This window comes from Labeo rohita, chromosome 25 (genome assembly GCF_022985175.1).
Source record: "Labeo rohita strain BAU-BD-2019 chromosome 25, IGBB_LRoh.1.0, whole genome shotgun sequence".
NCBI classification, from domain to species: domain Eukaryota; kingdom Metazoa; phylum Chordata; class Actinopteri; order Cypriniformes; family Cyprinidae; genus Labeo; species Labeo rohita.
In genome coordinates this window covers 22548617-22569876 of record NC_066893.1, presented here as the reverse complement: position 1 = coordinate 22569876, position 21260 = coordinate 22548617, and the positions used below count along the sequence as shown (strand labels likewise).

The following is a 21260-nucleotide window of genomic DNA, read 5'->3' as shown; positions in this document are numbered from 1 at the left end:
TCTTCCAAGCTTTATAATGGCAGTGAATGGGTGTTGAGATTTTGAAGTCCAATAAAGTGCATCCATCCATCATAAAAGGTACTCCACATGGCTCCAAGGGGTTAATAATGACCTGAAGTGATTCGGTGTGTTTGTGTTAGAAAAATATCCATATTTAAAACTTTATAAACCGCAATCTCTAGCTTCTGCTAACTGCCGTACACACGTTCATGAGAAGCGAAAGATGTAGGCGTAGCATAAGCTCTGGTGAAAAATGACGAACTTGAAAGTGCAGAGGAGAGAGCACAACAAAACACCAGGTACGAATTAGAAGTACAAGGATTTGTAAAGAAAAATGACTTCGATATGAGCCAAGAGGAGACTGGTTTTCCTTTCCTGTAAACAAAACTGGGTTCTCACAAGACTAGCATATTCTTACCGGAGCTTACACTACGCCTATGTTTTATGTCATCCGATGGAACGCCACTCTCTTGTGAACGTGTGTAAAACAGTTAGCGTAAGATAGAGATTACGGGTTATAAAGTTTTAAATATGGATATTTTTCTTAACTAAAATGCATCGATTCATTTCAAAATGCCTTTATTAACACCCCAGAACTGTGTGAAGCACTTTTTATGATGGATCGTGCACTTTATTGGACTTCAAAATCTCAACACCCATTCACTGCCATTATAAAACTGATAATTTTGATATAAGCCAAGAGGAGACTGGTTTTCCTTTTACTAGCATATTCTCACCGGAGCTTACGCTACACCTATGTCCTACGTCTTACGTCATCTGATGGAACGCCACTTTTTATGATGGATGGTGCACTTTATTGGACTTTAATTTTTCAACACCCATTCACTGCTATTATAAAGCTTTGAAGATGACATTTTTTAATATAACTCTGATTGTATTCATTTTACAGAAGAAAGTCAATACACCTAGGATGGTTTGAGGGTGAGTAAATCATGGGGTAATTTTTGAGTGAACTATCCCTTTAAATGTAAAAAGAGAGAGAGAGAGAGAGAGAGAGAGAGAGAGAGAGATATTGTATATATACATGGGTCAAAGACGAAAAAGGGTTTAAGCATAAAAACAATACGTGTAATACTGCTTTAAATTGTTGTTTTTCCAAAAAAAAAAAAAAAAAGTTTTCAGTTTAATTTAATTGCATTTTTGTTTTTGTTTTTCTGAGCAAAAAATAAATATCATACACCACTAAGATGTCATTCACTGTAACAATCTTGTCAGGCATATTTACAACAAAAATCAATTTATGACATACTAAAAGATGAATTACTTTCACCCCAAATTCTAATTAGTTGTAATTCTAAAATTTTATTTTTCAATTTGCCACTATCCTAGGTTTTGCCCATTTGTCAGTAAGGTTTTTTTTACTCATGTAAAACACAATAAAAATTTAATATGCTCCCTTATTATTTTATAAATTTAATATGTACAAGTCAGAATAAGCATGTTGTTTGAATTTTTTGACAATGACAATGTAACATTATTTCAATCAAATTTTGACATTTTATTCGAAAAAACTTATTAGAAACCTTAAAAGTAGACACTTTTAGTGTGCTTTCTATGCACATAAAATCACTTTCGTAAATTTCTTTTGATGTGGACATTTAAACGTCTTTGACCCACATACTGTACAAATGAAGAGGTTGGTCCTGCTCTCTGGCGCCTGAGATTTCTGGAGCAGCAAACTGAAAACTTTCCGACAGCACGGATTACACATTAAACGTTTTACTTTCACTAGCGCCTATCTTGTATTAAATGTTATAACAATTATTCTGAATGAAATACCGCAAGTCGCTGATTATAATGAGATGCATTTCCTATTCAAACTAAAATTAGCCTCAAAACATAATACAGTGTTAATTTTAATCATGATTATTAATGTTCTCCAAAACTGAGAAGAAGAAAAACACAGCAAAACTGGCTGGGAGCAAAGCGCGTTTCCGACATTCCAACACGAAGTGCGCGTCCACAGCGCCCTGCCCTCTGCGCGTCCCCGTGCAGTAGGGCTCGAGCCGTTAACGGAGCGGCGGATCACGGACGTGTGATCACACATTTCTCCTGATCAAAATATCCATCAGAGCCTACGTTCAGTTTAACGACAGTTCCGCGATATCTGGATTACGATGGCGCACACGGGTTCGTGAGGAGAGCGTTGTCGTTCGCTTAAGGTAAGAGCAGAAAGTTCGTACGGAGTTTCACAGAAAGATCCACGCGGCGCTCCGTGAGACGCATCAACGCGGGCGAATGGCGCATATAAACCAGCGAAACGCGAGAGACGCGTGACGGAAACGCGCAGCTGTGATTTCAAAAGCAGTTTATTGTCAGTTTAAGGAGTTAAACATTTGAGAGGGGCAGTGAAACGTTTGTGCTGTGGTGGTTAAACGGTTAAACTGAATCAGAACGCGTTTCGGAGCGTCAGTACGCGGTTTATGTCTTGATTGCGGTGCGTAACAGCTTCATGAGTAATTATTATGTGGAAAGGATAAAGTGTCATTTATGCCAAATCATTCAGCGAGGAGATAAAGTATTATTTTCTCTGGAAAGTCCGTGAAGGAAAACCTGACGCCGGTTCTGGAGAATTCCTCAGTGGTTCTGTCAGGATGCTGTTGTGTGTGTGTGTGTGAGAGAGAGAGAGAGATCAGTTTTCATATCAGCTTTCACTTCAGTAACTGTAAAGAAAATACATTTCGAAAACGGGACATCATATTTTCTCTGTTGTCACTGATACGGATCGGATGATTTGGCATTTTGATATTCACTGCCAAGTTTATAAAGAAGAATATCAATTTGAGCTCGCACATTATGCCTGTATTCATATGTTGTAATTAATAATCACACATGTATAATGCAATTTTTCCACAGCTTGTGACACATGATAAACATGACAGAGAAATTACAGTATTTGTATCCAGAGGGCACAGGCAGGAAAAAGGCAGTGAGGCTTGAATCATTATTGAGTGCATATTTTTTCAAATATTTGTGAGTAAATGTTGTTTAAAACATTTAATTTTAGCGTTTTTTGTAATTATTTACAACTTGTAAATTGTAGTTTCACTCACCCTCAGGCCATCCAAGATTTGGATGAGTTTGTTTCCTTATCGCATTTGAACAAATCTAGCATTACATCGCTTGCTCACCAATGGATCAACTGCAGTGAATGGGTGCCGTCAGAATGAGTGTCCAAACAGCTGATAAAAACATCAGAGTAATCCACAAGTAATCCAAACCACTCCTGTTTATCAGTTAACATCGTGTGAAATGAAAGCTGCATATTTGTAAAAACAAATCTATCAAAGCGTTTAAAGTTTAAACCGTCACTTTTGGCAAAAATCCCAGTCTGTAATCCATAACATTTCCTTTAGTGAAAACCTCTCACATCAAAATCCCCAGACATATTTGTTTAGAATTTTTTTTTTCGCTTGTAAACAGTGTTTGATCTGTGTATATTTCTCTCCTGATTCAGACGAGATGACTTTTTCACTGGAGAAAGCAGTAAATGCATAGAAACAACAGTTTGAAGCTAAAACTGGATTGATTGATGGCTTTGTTTATTAAAAAGATGCAGTTTATGGATTACTGATGTTTTTAACAGCTGTTTGGACTCTCATTCTGATGGCACCCATTCACTGCAGGGGATCCATTAGTGAGCAACTGATGCAGTGCTACATTTCTCCAAATCTGATGAAGTACCAAACTCATCTAAATCTAAAATAGCTTGAGGGTGAGTACATTTTCAGCAAATTTTCTATGAGGCGGTGGAGTTTATAGAAACATCAAATTAGATTAAATTCACAGGCTTTTAGTTGTTTTGTGTTTTGTTGAATAGTTGTCAGAGGGTTGTGATTTGGTTAGGGAAAGATTTGAGCTCTAGAAAACAGGTGTGATGGACACCCTGGGGAGGAACGCATGTGTGTGTGTCTATGTGATTATGTTCACAGAGTGAGGACACTGAATCAGATCAAGACCTGACTGACAACAGGGTGTTGAACAACGATCAGATTGGATTAACCAAACACGCTCATCCCTTCATCTATCTCCAGCTAATTTAACCTAACCCCTTAGTGGAGGTAGAAGTAGATTTGATGGTCACCTACTCGAAACCAACAGCAAAGTGACTAGACAATCTTCGGTGATTTAACCAGTGTCAGTTTGATGTATGAGAGTCATTAGAGACATGCAGATCAAAGATTTCAGTGCTGTCATTTAATCCAAACGTATGCATGCACGGAACACAAACAAAACACTCGCGCACAAATACCTGTTGCACTTGCGTGTAAAAATGGCATTAGTGCATGTGTAAAATAACAGGTGGTGTGTGTGACACACTTGATGACAAACAAGGTGTTTGTTGTGTGATGAGTCGTGTGTTGTAACTGGCGTGAGTCGGACAGATAGACAGAGAGCTGTGGGAGCATTTTGCCTCAGGTGTTTGGTATGAGACACACATAATCTCTAGTTTCAGCCAGACAGGTTTAAATATACACCTCCACTATCCCTGTGCCCAAACACTCCCAGAGCGGTTTGACTCTCTTGCAAGTTCAAGTTCAATGAAGCTTTATTGCACAGAGCAGGATTTCATTTGTACGCATTAGCTCTTTCGCTTTACAGAAGTCAATAGCCGTTAGCTTATGTGATGCTGTTAGTAATAATATTTAGTGCCTTGGCATAAATAAAAGTATAATGCAACAGTTTAGGGATGAGCAAGGCTTTGTCTTCTCAAAATAAACAAGTCACTGGGATGACAGAACATCTAGTTGAAAAATCAGCATTAAAAGTATGGTTCATGCAAAAATGAAAAATCTGTCATTAATTACTCACCCTCATATTGTTCCAAACCCATAAGAACTTTGTTTGTCTTTAGAATACAAATTGAGATGTTTTTGATCAAATCTGAGAGCTTTCTGACCTTGCATAGACAGCAACGCAATTGACAAAGTAGTGAGGACATCGTTAAAATAGTCCATCAGTGGTTCAAGCTTAATTTTGCGAAGCTATGAGAATACTTTTTGTGTGCAAAGAAAACAAAAATAACTTTATTTGACATTTTCTTCTCTTTTGTGTCCGTCTTTGCCATGCGTTCGCTAGAGTACCACAATGCATGTGTGTTGTCTTCGTAAACGTGTCTGAAGATTTCGACGGAGGATGACTTGCCATTTTTTACCCGACCTTAGATATTTATACAGGCCAGGGCTCCAGGCTAATATTTCAGAGCAAGTTAAAAGTTCTACAGATGGTTGGGCCAGGAGCAGATTTGGTAGCGCTGGGGCTGCACGATTATGCAAAAATCGTAATTGTCAATTATTTTTTTGAAATTGTAATTGCGATTATTAATTACGATTATCAAAATATACATGTAATGATGTTTTGAATAGCTTTATACCATTGTTTGAAGCACTGCATGCCACCTTTTTATTTATAGTTTCTTCTTTAAATATAAAAAAGTAAAAATTAAAAAATTAAAACTATGACAAAAAACCTGTACGAAAAACCCACCCACCCCCACATCTTAAGCAAGCAGAATTAGTATATATATGTATATATTTATATATTTATTTATTTATTTATTTTTGTAATTGTGCCTTTAAATGATTACATAATTGTGGCATCTGTAATTCACGATTAGAAATTTGATTAATTGTGCAGCCCTAGGTAGTGCTGGGAGTGGTGCATGGGAGTATTAAAAATATAGATCATTTTAATTAAAAAAATTACTGTTGTTTTGCATTAATAAGTGCAGTTACTAATAACTTTACATGTTCTTTTCTTGTTTATTTTATGTTTATACAGATTTGACTGTGAAGTACTAAGCTTGACTTGGTACGCATACAAAATTTACTTTTATTAATAACAGTACTGTGCAAATTTTAATTTTTATATAGAAAAGTTATATATTCTACTCTTACTCTTACCATTATTCTTCTCTAGTATTATACAGAACTGAGCGGTTGCTTCAGCGATTGTCTCATTTAGTTGCAAATTGAAAAGTGTGTGTTTTTCAAGGCACTTTGTGACTTTTCTTACTTCATACACAAAATCAGATTTCTTGATGGTTTGATATTTTATAATAGCAATTTTATAATTTTAAAATATAAAGCAAAAAGTAGGAATAAATGAGTAATAATGAATGAGTAAGTGCTCCTCTACTGGTTACAATGGTGATTGGTATTTTTTTAATTTAACATAAGTGTTTGTTTACCACAAAGTATATTTTGGTCATCCCATTAAAAATAACATTCAAATTGGATCATTTTAGAGCTTTAAAGGCATATTTTGCTAATATGTGTACTTACATTACTCCCAAATGGTTTGAATGTTTAAATCCAGACAAGTAAGTAATTTTAACTAGTGTAACAGGCTGTATCATTGCGTCACCTGCCAATGACATGATTTTCAGTTTTTTTTTTTTTTTTTTTTTTTTTTTTTGTAGAAAACATGGAAACCCCAAAGACATTTTAATGTTATGCATTTTATTAGGCAGGTGACAAATGCACAGAGTAGCATTATAACAGAATTTTTAACACACTCAGATGTATCTAGTATGATAAAACAGCGCTGCTTTTTCCTACATACGCATGACTGGAAGAGTCAACTGTGGCATAATAAAAGCTCAGCTGCTTTTGAGCCGTATATCGCACTCGTCCTTCATTAGCAATCGCTTCAGCATCCTCGTTTCGCTTCCTTGACTTTCAGCCCCACCCTGTTTCATACTACAGTGACATTAATAAATCGTTAGTATATTAGCTCATCCATGAACATGATTTCTTACCAAGTCCTGTCAAATTGCATCAGCTGTGGGGATGAAGACGACAACTCCCATGATTCCACACTTATTCATGGCATCATCAAACTACGCCTTTGTTTCTTTGTTTGTTTTGAATATGTGCCCTCTAGTGGTGGAAACGTACATATTGTGCCTTTAAAGTGCTGGAAATAGTTGTGTGAAATGCTTGAAAGTCATTGAAAAGTGCTTGAATTTCTCTTTCAAGAATGTGTACAAACCCTGCAATGAATAGTTGTGGTTCAAAGATGAACAAAGGTCTTACAGGTTTGGAACAACATGAGGGTGAGGAATTAATGAGAGAATTTTCATTTTTGGGTGAACTGTCCCTGTAATAAAACTGGCATGTCAAAGTCTAAGTCATAGAGTTCTCTCTAGATCTTAGTCAGGTTAGACGCCATATTGAATGTAACGCTGATGAATAACGTGGCACTATGAAAGTCGTAGATCATGTCAATAGTTTTATGGAGCTTTTGTGTACTTAAAAGTTTTTTGGAAAGCCTTTTTGTCAGCTGAACAAACGGTGTGTTGTTAAACGACGACAGTAAAAGCCATTGAACACACTGTACTCCTATCCCTCACAATCTTGTTGTCATTCCTGTCAAAAATTAAATATGGCGCTACCCAAACTAAGGTCTACAGAGTCCTATCCAAACAAACAGCCAGTCATGTACATTGACAGTTTTGGTTTGGTCTAATCAGCAAGATGTAGTTCTTTAGGTGCACATCTTTGGATCTAAGCAATAGCATTTCCTGTTAAATGTCAATCCGAGAGGGTTAGATGAGCAAAAATACCCACGACTGTTAAAAAAAGTATACACATTTGGCTTGTAACAGGTATTAATTTCATCTTGTGAATGCATGACTCCAATAAAAACCAAATATAACCATGGAAATCGAAATATTGCCACTTGGAAGCACATGGCATCTCCTCAGCATCACAATTGGGTCCCTTTCAATATATTCAGTTGTAAGAGCAAGATTTAGAGAGGGATTCAGTAGGAAAGTACAATTCATTGTTGCCTGCGGCAAGCAAAAGGGGCCGAGAAAAATCAATTTTTACAGTTCGAATGGTGTTTTTGCTAGTCGATTACTCATTCACATCCTTAGTATGTAGAAGCAAGTGAACTGGGATTCAGCGGTTCCACAGTGATGATTGGTTATATGTCAGAGAATTTTGAGTTTCAGTCAAAATGACATCATGACAACAGCATCAGCAGTTCCCATAGCAACAAGGTGCCAGTTAGCTCAAGGCTACTCTGAATGAAGTGCAGCTAATCCTGGCAGGGTCTGCAAAAACCATCTCCAAAAAACCTTTTTGAACTCTATGTTCATTTGATGTTCACTTCAAGCTCTGAGTCAAACGAGAGTCTGTTACGCACTGATCCAGGATCTGTTTATGTATCTGTGTCTTTCAGTGGAGAACATGCACCATCTGCCTGTCGTAGGACCTCAGGACCTAAATGTGATTTACTGGCGTGTTTTATGATCTGTTAATCCACAGTGAGAATCTTAGGCTTAATAATAGAGGCTGATATCATACATGATGTCATCGCCAAGACGTCTTCGCCCGTCGCGATGACAGCGTGTTTCTCTTTAAACGATCCCATTGGAAATCCTCATATCAAAAACATGTTTCCTCCAGACGGGCTGCCCCGATTTGCCCTCATTGTCACAGAGGTGGTTCGGTCTTGCTGTCATTGAATAGGAATTTGCTGGAATTGGCTTAGTTCTGCCCCGCCCACATTCGAGGTCCCGTCCATTGTGCATTAGCCCCACCCCCGCTCCGCTCCATATCAGCTTCTGAAATCTTAGTCTCAGGCTGTACTTTTATAAGTTTCCAGACTCTGGTCACCGTGAGCTGCATTTGGCTTGGCAGGAGGGTCAGGAAGTGAAGTTGAATGAACTGGATTTCGTACAAAATATCCACTGGAATAAAAAAAAGATCTTTAGATCTTTGCAAAAATGCCTTAGGATAAAAGTAAGAGAAGATGTTATCAAACAAGCACGAGGAAGAGAGACAGATACAGCCCACGGGCGTTCAGAATAACAGAGGGAATGTGAGACGCCAGAGGAAAGAGAGACAGACAGTGAGAAAGAAAAAGTGGAGGTGGTTTGAGGTTGGCATCGAGAGCCGTGTAGGCTGAAATTGTGTTAATGCTGATATTTTAGAGCTGTAGTCCTGCCACTCGTTCACTCTAAAGTTTCCCATCAAGGCTGCATAATTGCCTGCCCATTAACACTCGCACACTTGTATATCTCCGAACAAAAGGTTTTCAGGATGAAACACTCTCAGGGCCAGCTCTTTTCCCTTTCGTTCTCATTTTATTTTATTTGATTTGTATTACTAATAGGCTTCTATTCCCAATTTGACCATTTTCAGACTAGACTGTTAGTGTAATACAAAGTTGTTATTAAACACGCAAGGACGATCAATTACTCTTCAAGTAAGCATTGGTAAGTACTGTTTTCGAATTGTCGATTAAGTTTGTTGACATTGGTTTGAGCGTTCAGTGTTGTCATGCTTCTGTCGATAGCCTTTCGTGAGCGTTTTGAAATATCAGCAGCGTATTTGGGATTGTACGTTGGATGTGACATAGTTATTGAAAGACTTGTCTTTAATGGTATTTTTTTCATTCTATCTTAAAAGAATAAAAAAGAATCACATTTATAGCTAGTTACTGAAGTAAAAACACACATTATTTTTTTTTTTTTACAGAAATGGCAATTAAAGTTGATGTTTAAACAAAAAAAAAAACTCAGTACAATGTTTAGAGTGTCCTGAACATTGGTACAAGGTACTCAAGGTACTCTCGTGAACATGCGTCAAAGACTGAATGGAAGAGAAGAAGTTGTTGAATTAAGTTATTTTTGTTTTCTTTGCACTCAAAAAGTATTCTCGTAGCTTTGTAAAATTAAAGTTGAATTACTGATGTCACAAGGGCTATTTTAACGATGTCCTTACTACCTTTCCGGGCCTTGAACGTGTCAGTTAAGTTGCTGTCTGTACAGGGTCAGAAAGCTCTCGGATCAAAAATATCTTTAAGGAGAAGTCCACTTCCAGAACAAAAATTGACAGATAACGTACCCACCCCTTGTCATCCAAGATGTTCATTTCTTTCTTTCTTCAGCCGTGAAGAAATTGTTTTTTGAGGGAAACATTTCAGGATTTTTCTCCATATAATGGACTGATATGGTCCCCCTGAGTTTGAACTTCCAAAATGCAGTTTAAATGAGGCTTCATACAATCCCAAATGCGGTTGCAAACAATCCCAGCCGAGGAAGAAGGGTCTTATCTAGCGAAATGATCGGTTATTTAAAAAAAAAAAAACAATTTATATACTTTTTAATGTCAAACACTCTTCTTGTTTCGCTCCCCCTGAACTGTTTTTTTTTTCCGGTTCATGACAGTTAGGGTATGTTGAAAAATTCCCTCTCATGTTCTCCCACAACTTCCAAATCGCCTTATATCGCTGTTTTACCTTTTTTGTTGAGGGTGTTGAGAGTGTTTTTTGAATGTTCACTTTGCAAAGAATGGGTCGGTACTTCTGCAGTGATGTAGGATGATTTTGAAATCATTTTTAAAATTGAGTATCGTTGGACACGATCGTTTCGCTAGATAAGACCCTTCGTCCTCGGTTGGGATCGTTTACAACCGCATTTGGGATCATGTGAAGCCGCATTTACACTGCATTTTGGAAGTTCAATATCGGGGCACCATACCAGTCCATTATTTGGAGAAAAATCCTGAAATGCTTCCCTCAAAAAACATAATTTCTTTACGGCTGAAGGAGGAAAGACATGAACATCTTGGATGACAAAGGGGTGAGTACATTATCTGTACATTTTTGTTCTGGAAGTGGACTACTTTAATTTGTGTTCTGAATATGAACGAAGGTCTTATGGGATGAAACGACACGGGGGTGAGTAATTAATGACCGAATTTTAATTTTTGGGTGAACTAACCCTCTAATGTCACTGTTTTGGTCAATAATTTTGGCCATCCAAAACTATTTATACTGATTGTTTTGTACAGTATTCTTGGTTTCAGTGCATTACTAAAACATTTGGTTGTCGCTGACATTTTAATGTAACTCTGTCTCCCCCTTGAGTACTTGATGTTTATTACCACTATAGTTGCTCAAGAACGCACATTATAGTTCACCCAAAAATCATTTACCCACCCTCATGTTGTTTCAGACCTGTATTATTATTAGGGGTTCAATGCGCATAGCGCTGAAACACTATTGTAATAGTTGAAGTGGCCAAGGATCAGCAATCTCCAATCTCTGATCGTGCAGACCAAACCGTAAGTCATAGAGACTTGAAACTTGGAGGGATGGTAGTACTCACACTGTCTACAACATCACCAAGGCTTGTCCCAGTCAGCCTGACGGGGGCGCTACAGCGATCAAAAGTAAGAAATCGCTCGTAACTCGTAAACCATTCGTCACAGTCTGAAGTGTCTTATGTCGCTGGAATCTTTGGCTCATGCCGGACAAAACGTGTTCGTATTGCCTCATATTCGGCCATCAAAATTTTCAGGTATTTTGTTTTTAAAATCTACTTTTACAAACTAGTCCTAGGTTTTTCACCCAGTCAGAACCAAACCAGTGCAGAAAGATTCTCTTGAGAGTGAATATTAATAATTATCAAAAAAAGTTACATTTTCGACTGTTTACTTTACTAAAATGGCTATAACTTTTGAATGGAATGAGATATCTTCACCAAACTCCCGACGCATATGTAAGCGCTGAATCGGAGTTTGCATGAAAAAAATCGTGGTGCTTGGCCACTTGGTGGCATTTTTATATAATCTAAAAACAGCTATACCTATCCACCCGTTTGTCCTATCGACATGAAAATCAGTATGCATGGTTTTGATCCAATGTGCCACAATTGTCTGTAAGGACATTTGCATAACTCAAAAAGTATGGCTGCCATTGACCGGTGAACTTTGTGCATCTTTTAGACATGGTTATCGGAGGTTGATCGGAACGAAACTCAGAGAGCCTGTTAGCCTCACTGCCCTAAAGGTCTGTGAGAAATCTGAAAGAAATCAGCCACTGGGGGGGCGATAATTAAAGCTATAAGGTGTTCGTTTAGAAAAGGAGCCTGTCCAAATATACCTAAAATTAGGGCTGCACGATTAATCGCACGATGTCTTGAGGCGCGTTTAGTCAATGAAGCTGGTACTTTGATTAGTAGTAAAGCTCCATCACATGCGTTCAGTACACAGAGCAAGTAATACACAGAGCCGTAAAGAGCTCCAGCTGAACGCACGTGATGGAGCTTTACTACTAATCAAAGTACCGGCGTACCGGCTTCATTGACTAAACGCACCTCAAGACATCGTGCGATTAATCGTGCAGCCCTACCTAAAATCCTATAAATCCCAAACGAAAACTCAAAACTTCACAAAACCTGGTGAGCATGTGCAACATGCAATGTTTTAGATCAGACAGCTGGCGCTATAACGGTCAAAAATGTTACTAATTGTCATTTTGCTATGGTAAATTTCCTGGATTTGCCAAAAATCCTTTTTAATCTTTGATTTAGGTTGTTACAGGCTTGCTAAATTAATATGTAATGAGACAGTATCCCATAAGCTTCCTTTTTTAGTCTCCTTTAAGATGCTTTGACACAAAATGGGCAAAACAAGATGATAATTTGACGCTACATGTTAAACATTGAGGTAATGTGAAAATAACATGGCATACTAATGCATTTTAAAAAGGCTCTGCTCTAAGCAGCTAGTATTCTGAAGATCGTTAATTACACAGGCTCATTTAACCCTCAGGGACTTCCTGTCGGTCACCCCAACAGGAAGTGATGTCAGAACCCCCACCCTATTTTATTATTAAACCCATAGGAAGTGATTATTCTAATGGGTGTGTGTGAGTGCTCATATAAACAGTTGTAGCACAAACACACACATTCTCTGACCTCGCTGTAGTGTAAATATTAGTCCTGCTCCCTTATAAAGCACTAGCGCTGACTCACTGCCCAAAGGAAGACGCCTTATATAGAATTGTGCCTGTGTTGTTTAGGTGTCTAGCAGACATACTTCCCTACATGTGAAAATATGGACTTGCTAGTCTTTGTCTTGCTTTTTTGTTTATCTCCAAGGAGATTTTGAGGTCATAATGCCATAATTGGTTCTGGATGCTGATTGGCCGATAGTGAGGCCATTATGGAGACCGAGGAATGCAGAAATGGGATCTGTTTTCCCAAAGCCACATCCTATGAGACAAACGCACACTGAACCCAAAAAACGGCTAATATCTGTATCAGTTCGAGATCGGCTCGCAAACGAACGGTTGAGAAATGGTTAAAAGTGTTCAGTGAGTCAGCCAAATGGCACTCAAAAACCAATTACGACAAATAAACTGATGCCCTTGCAAAGACCCCTCTCGCACACACACTCGAGTGGGTGACAGCACTGAATTCCTCTGGTTTCTATCACTGTAGCTGCTGTTTAGTCTTAGACACAGTTGGAATGTGCCGTGGCATGAGAACATGCTATCAACACTCACGCAGAGGTTAGAGAAACGCAGCGACACACATCTGTGTGTGTGCGTGTGAAACGCGTTTCAGTTGTTCTTTAAACAGAACAGTGTGTCGCACAACCTATCGGTATGTGTATTATAGTTCTGCTGCTCCTGTGTGCATCTCTGAGCCTGTTTGTAAGGTCTGACTTTGACAGGAGGAGCGGGAGTGTACGGTTCGGATTAGAGCAGTTTGTGGCGCTTCGAGGGGCTTGACATTACGGTCGTCCAAGGAAACCATGAAAATATTCAGACAGCTACAACATTAAATATGATACTGCTGCACCATTATAGCATTTGCACGTCTGATGTTGTAGTTTGTTCAATTTTAGAAGAATTTTGATAAAATGTTATGTAAAAAAAAACATTGTATTAGCGCTAGCAAATTGATTAATCACGATTAATCACATCGAAAATAAAAGGATATGATATGATATGATATGATATGATATGAATATATACATGTAAATATTTCTTAAATTCATGTTTGTGTGTATTTCTACATATACACAGAACACATATATCATGTAAACGCCAACTTTTATTTTTAATGCGATTAATGGGTTTGACAGCAGTTATATTTATAGTCATTATTCATTTGTTGTCATCTAACTATAAGTCAATCTATAGTTTGTCAATCTATAATCTATATAGTCAATCTATAATTTGAAAATACTAATATTTTCATGACATTGTTAAATATAGGCTTTAGCAAATATCAAAATCAACATACATTTTTTGTGATGTCTAAATTTTTATTTTTATAAATATAATTTATGTACGCTATATTGTATTTTTAAGTAATTCTCATTTTCACCAATTTATGAAAATCTAGTCCTGTTAAACAATTTATTACGATTAATCGCATCCAAAATAAGTTTTTGTTTACATAATATATGTGTGTGTACTGTGTATATTTATTGTGTGCGTATAAATACACACACATACAATATATGTTTGAAAATATGTACATGTATATATTCATATAATATATGTAAATATATTTAATATATAAACATTTTATTTTATTAAATGTAAACATGCATGTGTTTATTTACATAATAAATATACAAAACCACACATGTAAAGAAAAACTTTTATTTTGGATGCGATTTTTCGCGGTTGTTTCGCTAGTGCTGTCAAACGACTTATCATGATTATTTGCATTCAAAATAAGTTTTTGTTTATATAATATATGTGTGTGTACTGTATATATTTATTATGTTTATATAAATACACACACAGTATATATTGTGTTTTTATGTGTTTACATGTATATGTTCATATAGTTTATATGTAAATATATTTAATATATAAACATTTTTGTTAAATATAAACATACTTTTATTTTGGATGCGATTAATCGTGATTAATCATTTGAGAGCACTACAAAAATCACATTTTGTGTTATTTTTATTGATGTAAACAAATGCCATGTTGCTTAAATGCCTTGTTGAAAAGCATATTTGATATTTATGATCATTTTTTATTTTCACATTTGTCATGCTCTAACACTCACTCACAAGTTCATCTTTAAAAACACTCATAGTTTAATAACATAGTTAAATGCAATCTTTAGCTGAATAAGTTTATCCATTTTTTTTTTTGTGATGCCTAAATTTACTTTTTATATATTTTTTTATTTTATTTTTAATTGTTTTTATTAACTTTTTAAAACATGGTTTTAGTTTTAGTTTTAATTTATTTAAACACATTTTAGTTATATTTTAATTAAATCGCCTGTTTATTGGTTATATTACTTAAAGAAATAGTAATAAATAAAAATTCTGTCGTAAATTACTCACCCTCATGTCGTTCCAAACCTGTAACACCTTCACTCATCTTCGGAACACAAATGAAGATATTCTTAATGAAATTGACGTGTGTGAGTAATTAATGACAATTTTCATTTTTGGGTGAACTATGCCTTAAAATAATACTTGTTGTATTAGCTTGAATTTAAATACGACTGTTTCCCTAAAAAACTATATGTTTGGTAATGGTTAATAGTTAATAGCTAATAGTTTTCATAAAATTCTGAAAGAGGAAGGATATCGTTGGAATTACTCAGAATGATTTTTGCATGACAGAAATATTGGCAGCCAATCAGAACCCAACCGACTTTAAAGACTTGGAGCATTTAAAGTGGCAGATGACAAATCTGCAGCAGTCGTATAATAAACAGAACGTGATTGTCTGGCCTGGATGCCATTATAGTTACAGATATCTTTCTTGGTGTAAACAAGCCATTTGGCTACAAGTCCATTAGACCACCTCCTGTCTAAGAGGGCTTATCTTGGCCGGAATAAGCTGGATCGGTGCCGACAGTCAAAGATCTGACTACGTGAGACTAGAGTTTAGGGTCTGTGGTGGTTCAGGTATTGATTACTTGATGAAACATACAGCCCGAGTTCAAAGCCTCTGTGTGTGTGTTTGAATTCTCACAGCATTTCCTCAGGACAGCTGCTTTGACCGGCTTAATGCGTGCAGGAAGATCACAGGCCACGGTGGCCCCCAGGGGCCCGGTGTAATCCTGAAGGCTTTTTGTGTCATCCGACTTCACCCAGTCCTGCTCCGTCCTGCCCTGCTCAGGGTGGCCTGTTATTGCAGCTGTGCAAGAGGATGCTGGAAATTATGGCGTTATCGCTCTCTCCCTTTCCTACTGGAAAATCAGTCTCAGCTCGTTCTTTATATTTCATAACAGAAACGGCGACAACCATAATGCGACTCATATCCGAATGCATTTGAATAGTTAGTGGGAAATAATGTAGGGTGGGACTTGATTGTGTCCAATATGAAAAGCAATTTGATTACATTTGAATTTGTTTGCACAGCTCTTTTCATTTTTAATGCAAATAGTTACAAAGCAGCTTTACGGAGAATAGTGACTTCAAAATCATCAGCGAGCAAAACCAAGGTCACCGTGGCAGGAAAAAGGGAGATGGTCTAAAACAGAAATTTGGTAGGAAGCAAAACAAAACAATATATTAGATAATGCCATTTTTCTCTGCTTCTGCAGCCTTGATTTTCATGAACGCGGACAGAATCGTGAAATCCTGCCATAAAAACGGAATTTGCTGTATAACGCAGTTACGGAATTTGTCAAATTTTGGGTGGATAAATCAAAAGTAGGTCAGTACACTTAAATCAGAACACGATTACTAGTGTCTATAAATATTAAGCTGCAAAAATATGATTTAAATATGAATCCTTTGTAAACACTGTAAAAAAACAAAAAACACAAGTTCAGTCAACTCAAATAAGTTTAGTCAACTTGAAATGGTAAGTTGTACTAAGTCACAAATTAGATATTTGAGTTGACTAAAAATTTAGTTTGTTAAACTTAAAAGCTGGGCTTGTTACCCAGCTGCCTTAAATTTTAAGTTGAATCAACTCAAGTTACTTAGTACAACTTAACTTTTCAAGTGACTAAACTTTTTTTTTTTCCGGGTGACTGAACTTAAAATTTTAAAGGCAGCCAGGTAACAAATTCTTTTAAGTTGACTCAACAATTTTTTATTTTTTTTTTTTACAGTGAGTGAATCACATAGTTTTGTTTACTACAAACGTGAAGCACTAAATGAGAACGTAAATACAATATAATCTCTAGAACTGCTCTGAGAGTCACTTAGTGAGCACTTTACAGTTTCTTTTGAAAAAAACTATGATCAAAATATCATATACAAATAGAAACGTAAAGGTCTTCACAGCAAACCGTTGGCTTAACTTGAAGAAATTGTGACAGAAATATATTGTTTAATGTAATGATAGTACTACTACTGCTAATAAAATTATTATTAAAACGTTTTTTAACAAATATTTACAGAAACATTATTTACCAGAATTTATTTAGCAGAAAAATGTAAATACACGACAAATTAATTATAGATGCTTTTAATCATTATATTTAATGAAACCATTAAAATGAAATCCAGAAAATTAATGGAAATCACAGATTTTGTTAAAATAAAATTTTAAAGTAGTGCTGGGCAACGATTAATCACATTCAAAATAAACGTTTTTGTTTATATAATATGTGTGTGTACTGTGTATATTTATGTATACATAAAGACACATACAGTATATATTTAAAAAAAATGTACATTTTAACGTATATATTTATATTTGCATAATTTATATTACATTTTAATATATATAATATATAAACATTTTTCTTAAATGTATACACATGAATGTGTGTGTATTTAGAAATACATAATAAATATAGACAGTACACACACATATATTATATTCACAAAGACTTTTATTTTGGATGCGATTAATCACGATTAATCGTTGCCCAGCACTTACATTTTTTTTTTTAATTTAATTTCATAGGGCCTTAAAATTTAATTACCTTACAACTTTAAACATATTGCTATTGAATTGTGTACATTTTAGGATTTCAATTAATTAGACTTGCATTTTTATTAACAAAATTTCACAAAAATGTAAGAAAAAAATAAAATTAATTTCTCTATGCAGTGACTCACTAGTTTTGGAACAGACCTGTAATGTTGCTCTTCTCAGTGATTTGGAGCAGCTGTTTGTGTGTGCGTGTTCGCATTATCTGCGTGCCGTATTCATGAATTTCCTGTCCTAGTTGCAGCGAGCGTGTTTAGCTCTCCAGTGAACCTCAACTGAATTATTTGAGTCATGGGTTTGTCGAACATATGCAGAATCGATCACCTGCTGGGAGTGGGAGCAACTGAAGCGACGGACGGAATAAAAGAATTAAGATGAAACTATTGTGTGGTGAAGATGAGTCGGTTATGTAACGTTCCCATATGGAAGCTGCATGCACACCGCCGGAGGATGCCAGCACGTACGCATGTGTGTGCGCTGCAGATCAGTTTCTCATTATTATTCACTGTGTGATTAGAGTAAAGCTTTGATCCTGTATTCAGCTCACTGAGGGAATCTGTCATTCCTTTGATGATACACACTCACACTCGCACACTCATACATTCACACAATGGTTAATCTACATGAGTCGGGCTGAGCATGTTCTTCTCACACCACTCTGTTAAACATGAGCAACGTGCTTTTGTTTCCATTGAGATTCAGGCTGATCAGCCCTCTGATTTGTCTTCGGGAAAACGGTGAGGTGCGCGTTCAAGCGCTGTTAGGTCAGATTACGAAAAAATTGACTTGGCAGTTGGTTATATTACACAAGCTTAGAGGGACAAAGGTGATCAATAAATCGTTAAAGAAGACATAGGATATAAACAGGATTTTTCAAACTCTTTTGAAATAAGAGTTCAGTCTATAATGCACAAAGCTCCCTCCCCACATTTACTCTTTGCCTTTTACTTAGATAGGACAGTAGGTTGACAGGAATCAAAGTGGGGAGAGAGGGGGTGGGATCGGGAAAGGTCTACAAATCGGGAGTAGAACTCGGGATGCCCAAAGCGCAACAGTACTATGAGGCCATCGTCGCTGACACATTTGCTTTTTTTTTTTTTTTTACTTGCTTTTTAACTTTGACTAAAATACTAAAAGACATAATTTTATACAACATTTGTATGTAAATTAAAATGTGTATTAAAATAAGTAATATTCAAATAAAATAATAAATTATATATAAAATAACTAAAATGGGAAAAAAATAATAAAAAATTGTGACATTTAAAAAAAAAAAACAATTACTAAAACCTAAAACGATAGTGGGAAAAAATGATATATTGTTGTCGTTTTATGCCTTCTATTTAGATAGAACTACAGGAAGTCTACAGGAAGCAAAGTGGGTGAGAGAGAAGGGGGTTGTGATTGGGAAAGGTCCGCGAGCTGGGATTCGAACTCGGGACGCCCAAAGCGCAATGGCGCTACATGTCAGCACTGCCCACGAGGCCACACGTGTACTTGTTGTTTTTTTTGTTTTTTTTTACTTGCTAATCAGTCAGAGGAGGTTTTTGGGGGCGGGGCATACTCATTCTAGCCAGAGTTTGATTAGACAAAAATCTGTGTAGTCCACTCATTGATGATGAGTCATCAATACCATTTTTCTCAAAAATAAGACATAAAAAAAACTTAAGGGAAGGGTTATTATAGTTAACTAAAACTAAAACTAAAACAATAAAAAAAATTTACTTGAAAGAAACGTTAACTAAAAAGAAACAAGCAAACAAAAAAACTTTAAACTTATTTTTAAGCAACATTTCCAATTAGTTTAACTTGACGTATTAAAATAACTAATACTAAGCTAAAAATAATTAAGAAATTCAATTAATATAAAATGATAGAAAGAAGAGTAATTAACAAAAACTATAATGACATTTAAAAAATTACTAAAACTAAAAAGCGAAAAATAAAAAATATTTCAAATCTCAATAGCCACCTTCAACCTAAAGTTGCGAATTTAACTTGTGTGCAAAATTTGAATATTGCATAAAACATTTGCGAATAAGCACCGTTTCCATCCAACGAGTCAAGGAGAACAAAATCGTCACCGTGATAAACTGGCACAAAATATTACTAAGAAGAGTAGGAGAAGCCACTAAATATAAATATTTTAATATACAACAAATTGCTTGCACCTCGATAGACTTTGCTTAGGCATTTCAGAATGACCATAACAACATTTCAGATGCTGTGCAATGAGATCGGTCCACTGGTTAGTCACGTTATCCTGTCCCACAGCGCAAAGTCACATGACTTTTTTTGGTGTGCCTGGAGAAAATTATTGACAAAATGCATTTCCATCTCCCATTATTCACATTAAACCTTTTTCGTTTCCATCTCTCATGTTTGATGCGGTACTTTAAAATGTGCATAAAAACAGTGTGATGGAAACCTAGCTAGTGATACTAAAATAACTTTGCTTCAGGGAACAAAAAAATATTTGTTCAGAATGCCATCTGTGAATTATTTTTATTTATTTATTTTTTTCTGTGTAGTTAATTCTTTCTTTTTTATGTCCAGCAGCCGGGATATTTCAGAGAGTTTCAACTTGAAACCCCCAGGAGAAATTTGAAAATGCACATGCACAGCATGAAACCTTTAGATACCATGATGCATTTCTCTCAAACGGGGCACTATATGCACTAGTCGCTGCACGGATTAAATCAGACAACAGGGAGCCAACCACCAGCAGCCATCAGTTCAGATTGAAGGAACGTAAAGACTCAGCATTGCACTTTGCTCGACACTGATAGATAATGGTTTCTGTTGTCCAAGAAAATCACCCTGAAGATCCCATTGGTCACTGAGTAACATCATTTAAACGCAGGCAGAGAGACTCCAAGCCGAGTAAAAAGCTTCTAATGTCATAATGGATCTTATCGTAATGTCTTTTCCTCTTAGCTTTCCCACGAATTGGGTTTCCCAAGCTAATTTGTTTAGGTGCGTAGAGGAGAGCATGTTGTAAGTTCTTTCTCCCTGACTGTTTCTTTGTTGCTTGTTTATGGATTTGTTGTTTAACAGCCCATGAGCGCTCTTCTGCTTCATAGCCCACCGTGATGGAGATTAATCATGTGTTATCAGGTGCTGATTATTCTAGAAAGGTGGCAGCTGGGTTCAGGAAGCTGAAAAATCTGCTTGATTCACAGAGTCAGGCTGGTTGTGAGGTTTAGAGCATCTCTGGGTCAAATATTTGTTGAAATGTGGAATGATGAGTTTTAGATCTAAGGCTCAGGGATCAAATGATTTTAATGATCTTAAAGATGCTGCGGTAATCGCTCAGAGCATTGAGAGGTTTTTTGCTCCAAGTTGTGAAGAAGAGTAATTTTGGAACCTGCATTTCAGGTCTGTGTGCATGAGCTTTTAGGTTGTCATGGTAACCCAGCAAGACCTGCCAGTGGTGTTGAGTCGTTTCCAATCAGTCTTATGCTAGCACAGTGAACGTGCATCCTGTTGTTCACGAGCAGCACTGCTGCATTGGTTGTGGATCAAAAATAATTAGTTGTTTGGTTCGCTTTCTG

General features: G+C 36.4%; 1 protein-coding gene across 2 annotated transcripts in view; it reads left to right on the top strand.

The window, feature by feature from the left end:
• Positions 1–1997: 1997 nt before the first annotated feature.
• The window catches only part of peak1 (pseudopodium-enriched atypical kinase 1), a 41377-nt gene continuing 22114 nt past the window's right edge, over positions 1998–21260 (top strand). Inside the window, exons 1-2 of one of the 2 annotated variants that reach the window (XM_051099190.1) lie at positions 1998–2183; positions 3608–3736. The gene's annotated coding sequence lies outside the window, so the exon portion shown is untranslated. The remainder of the gene's footprint in view (positions 2184–3607; positions 3737–21260) is intronic. The other variant, XM_051099189.1, reaches the window with a different exon arrangement.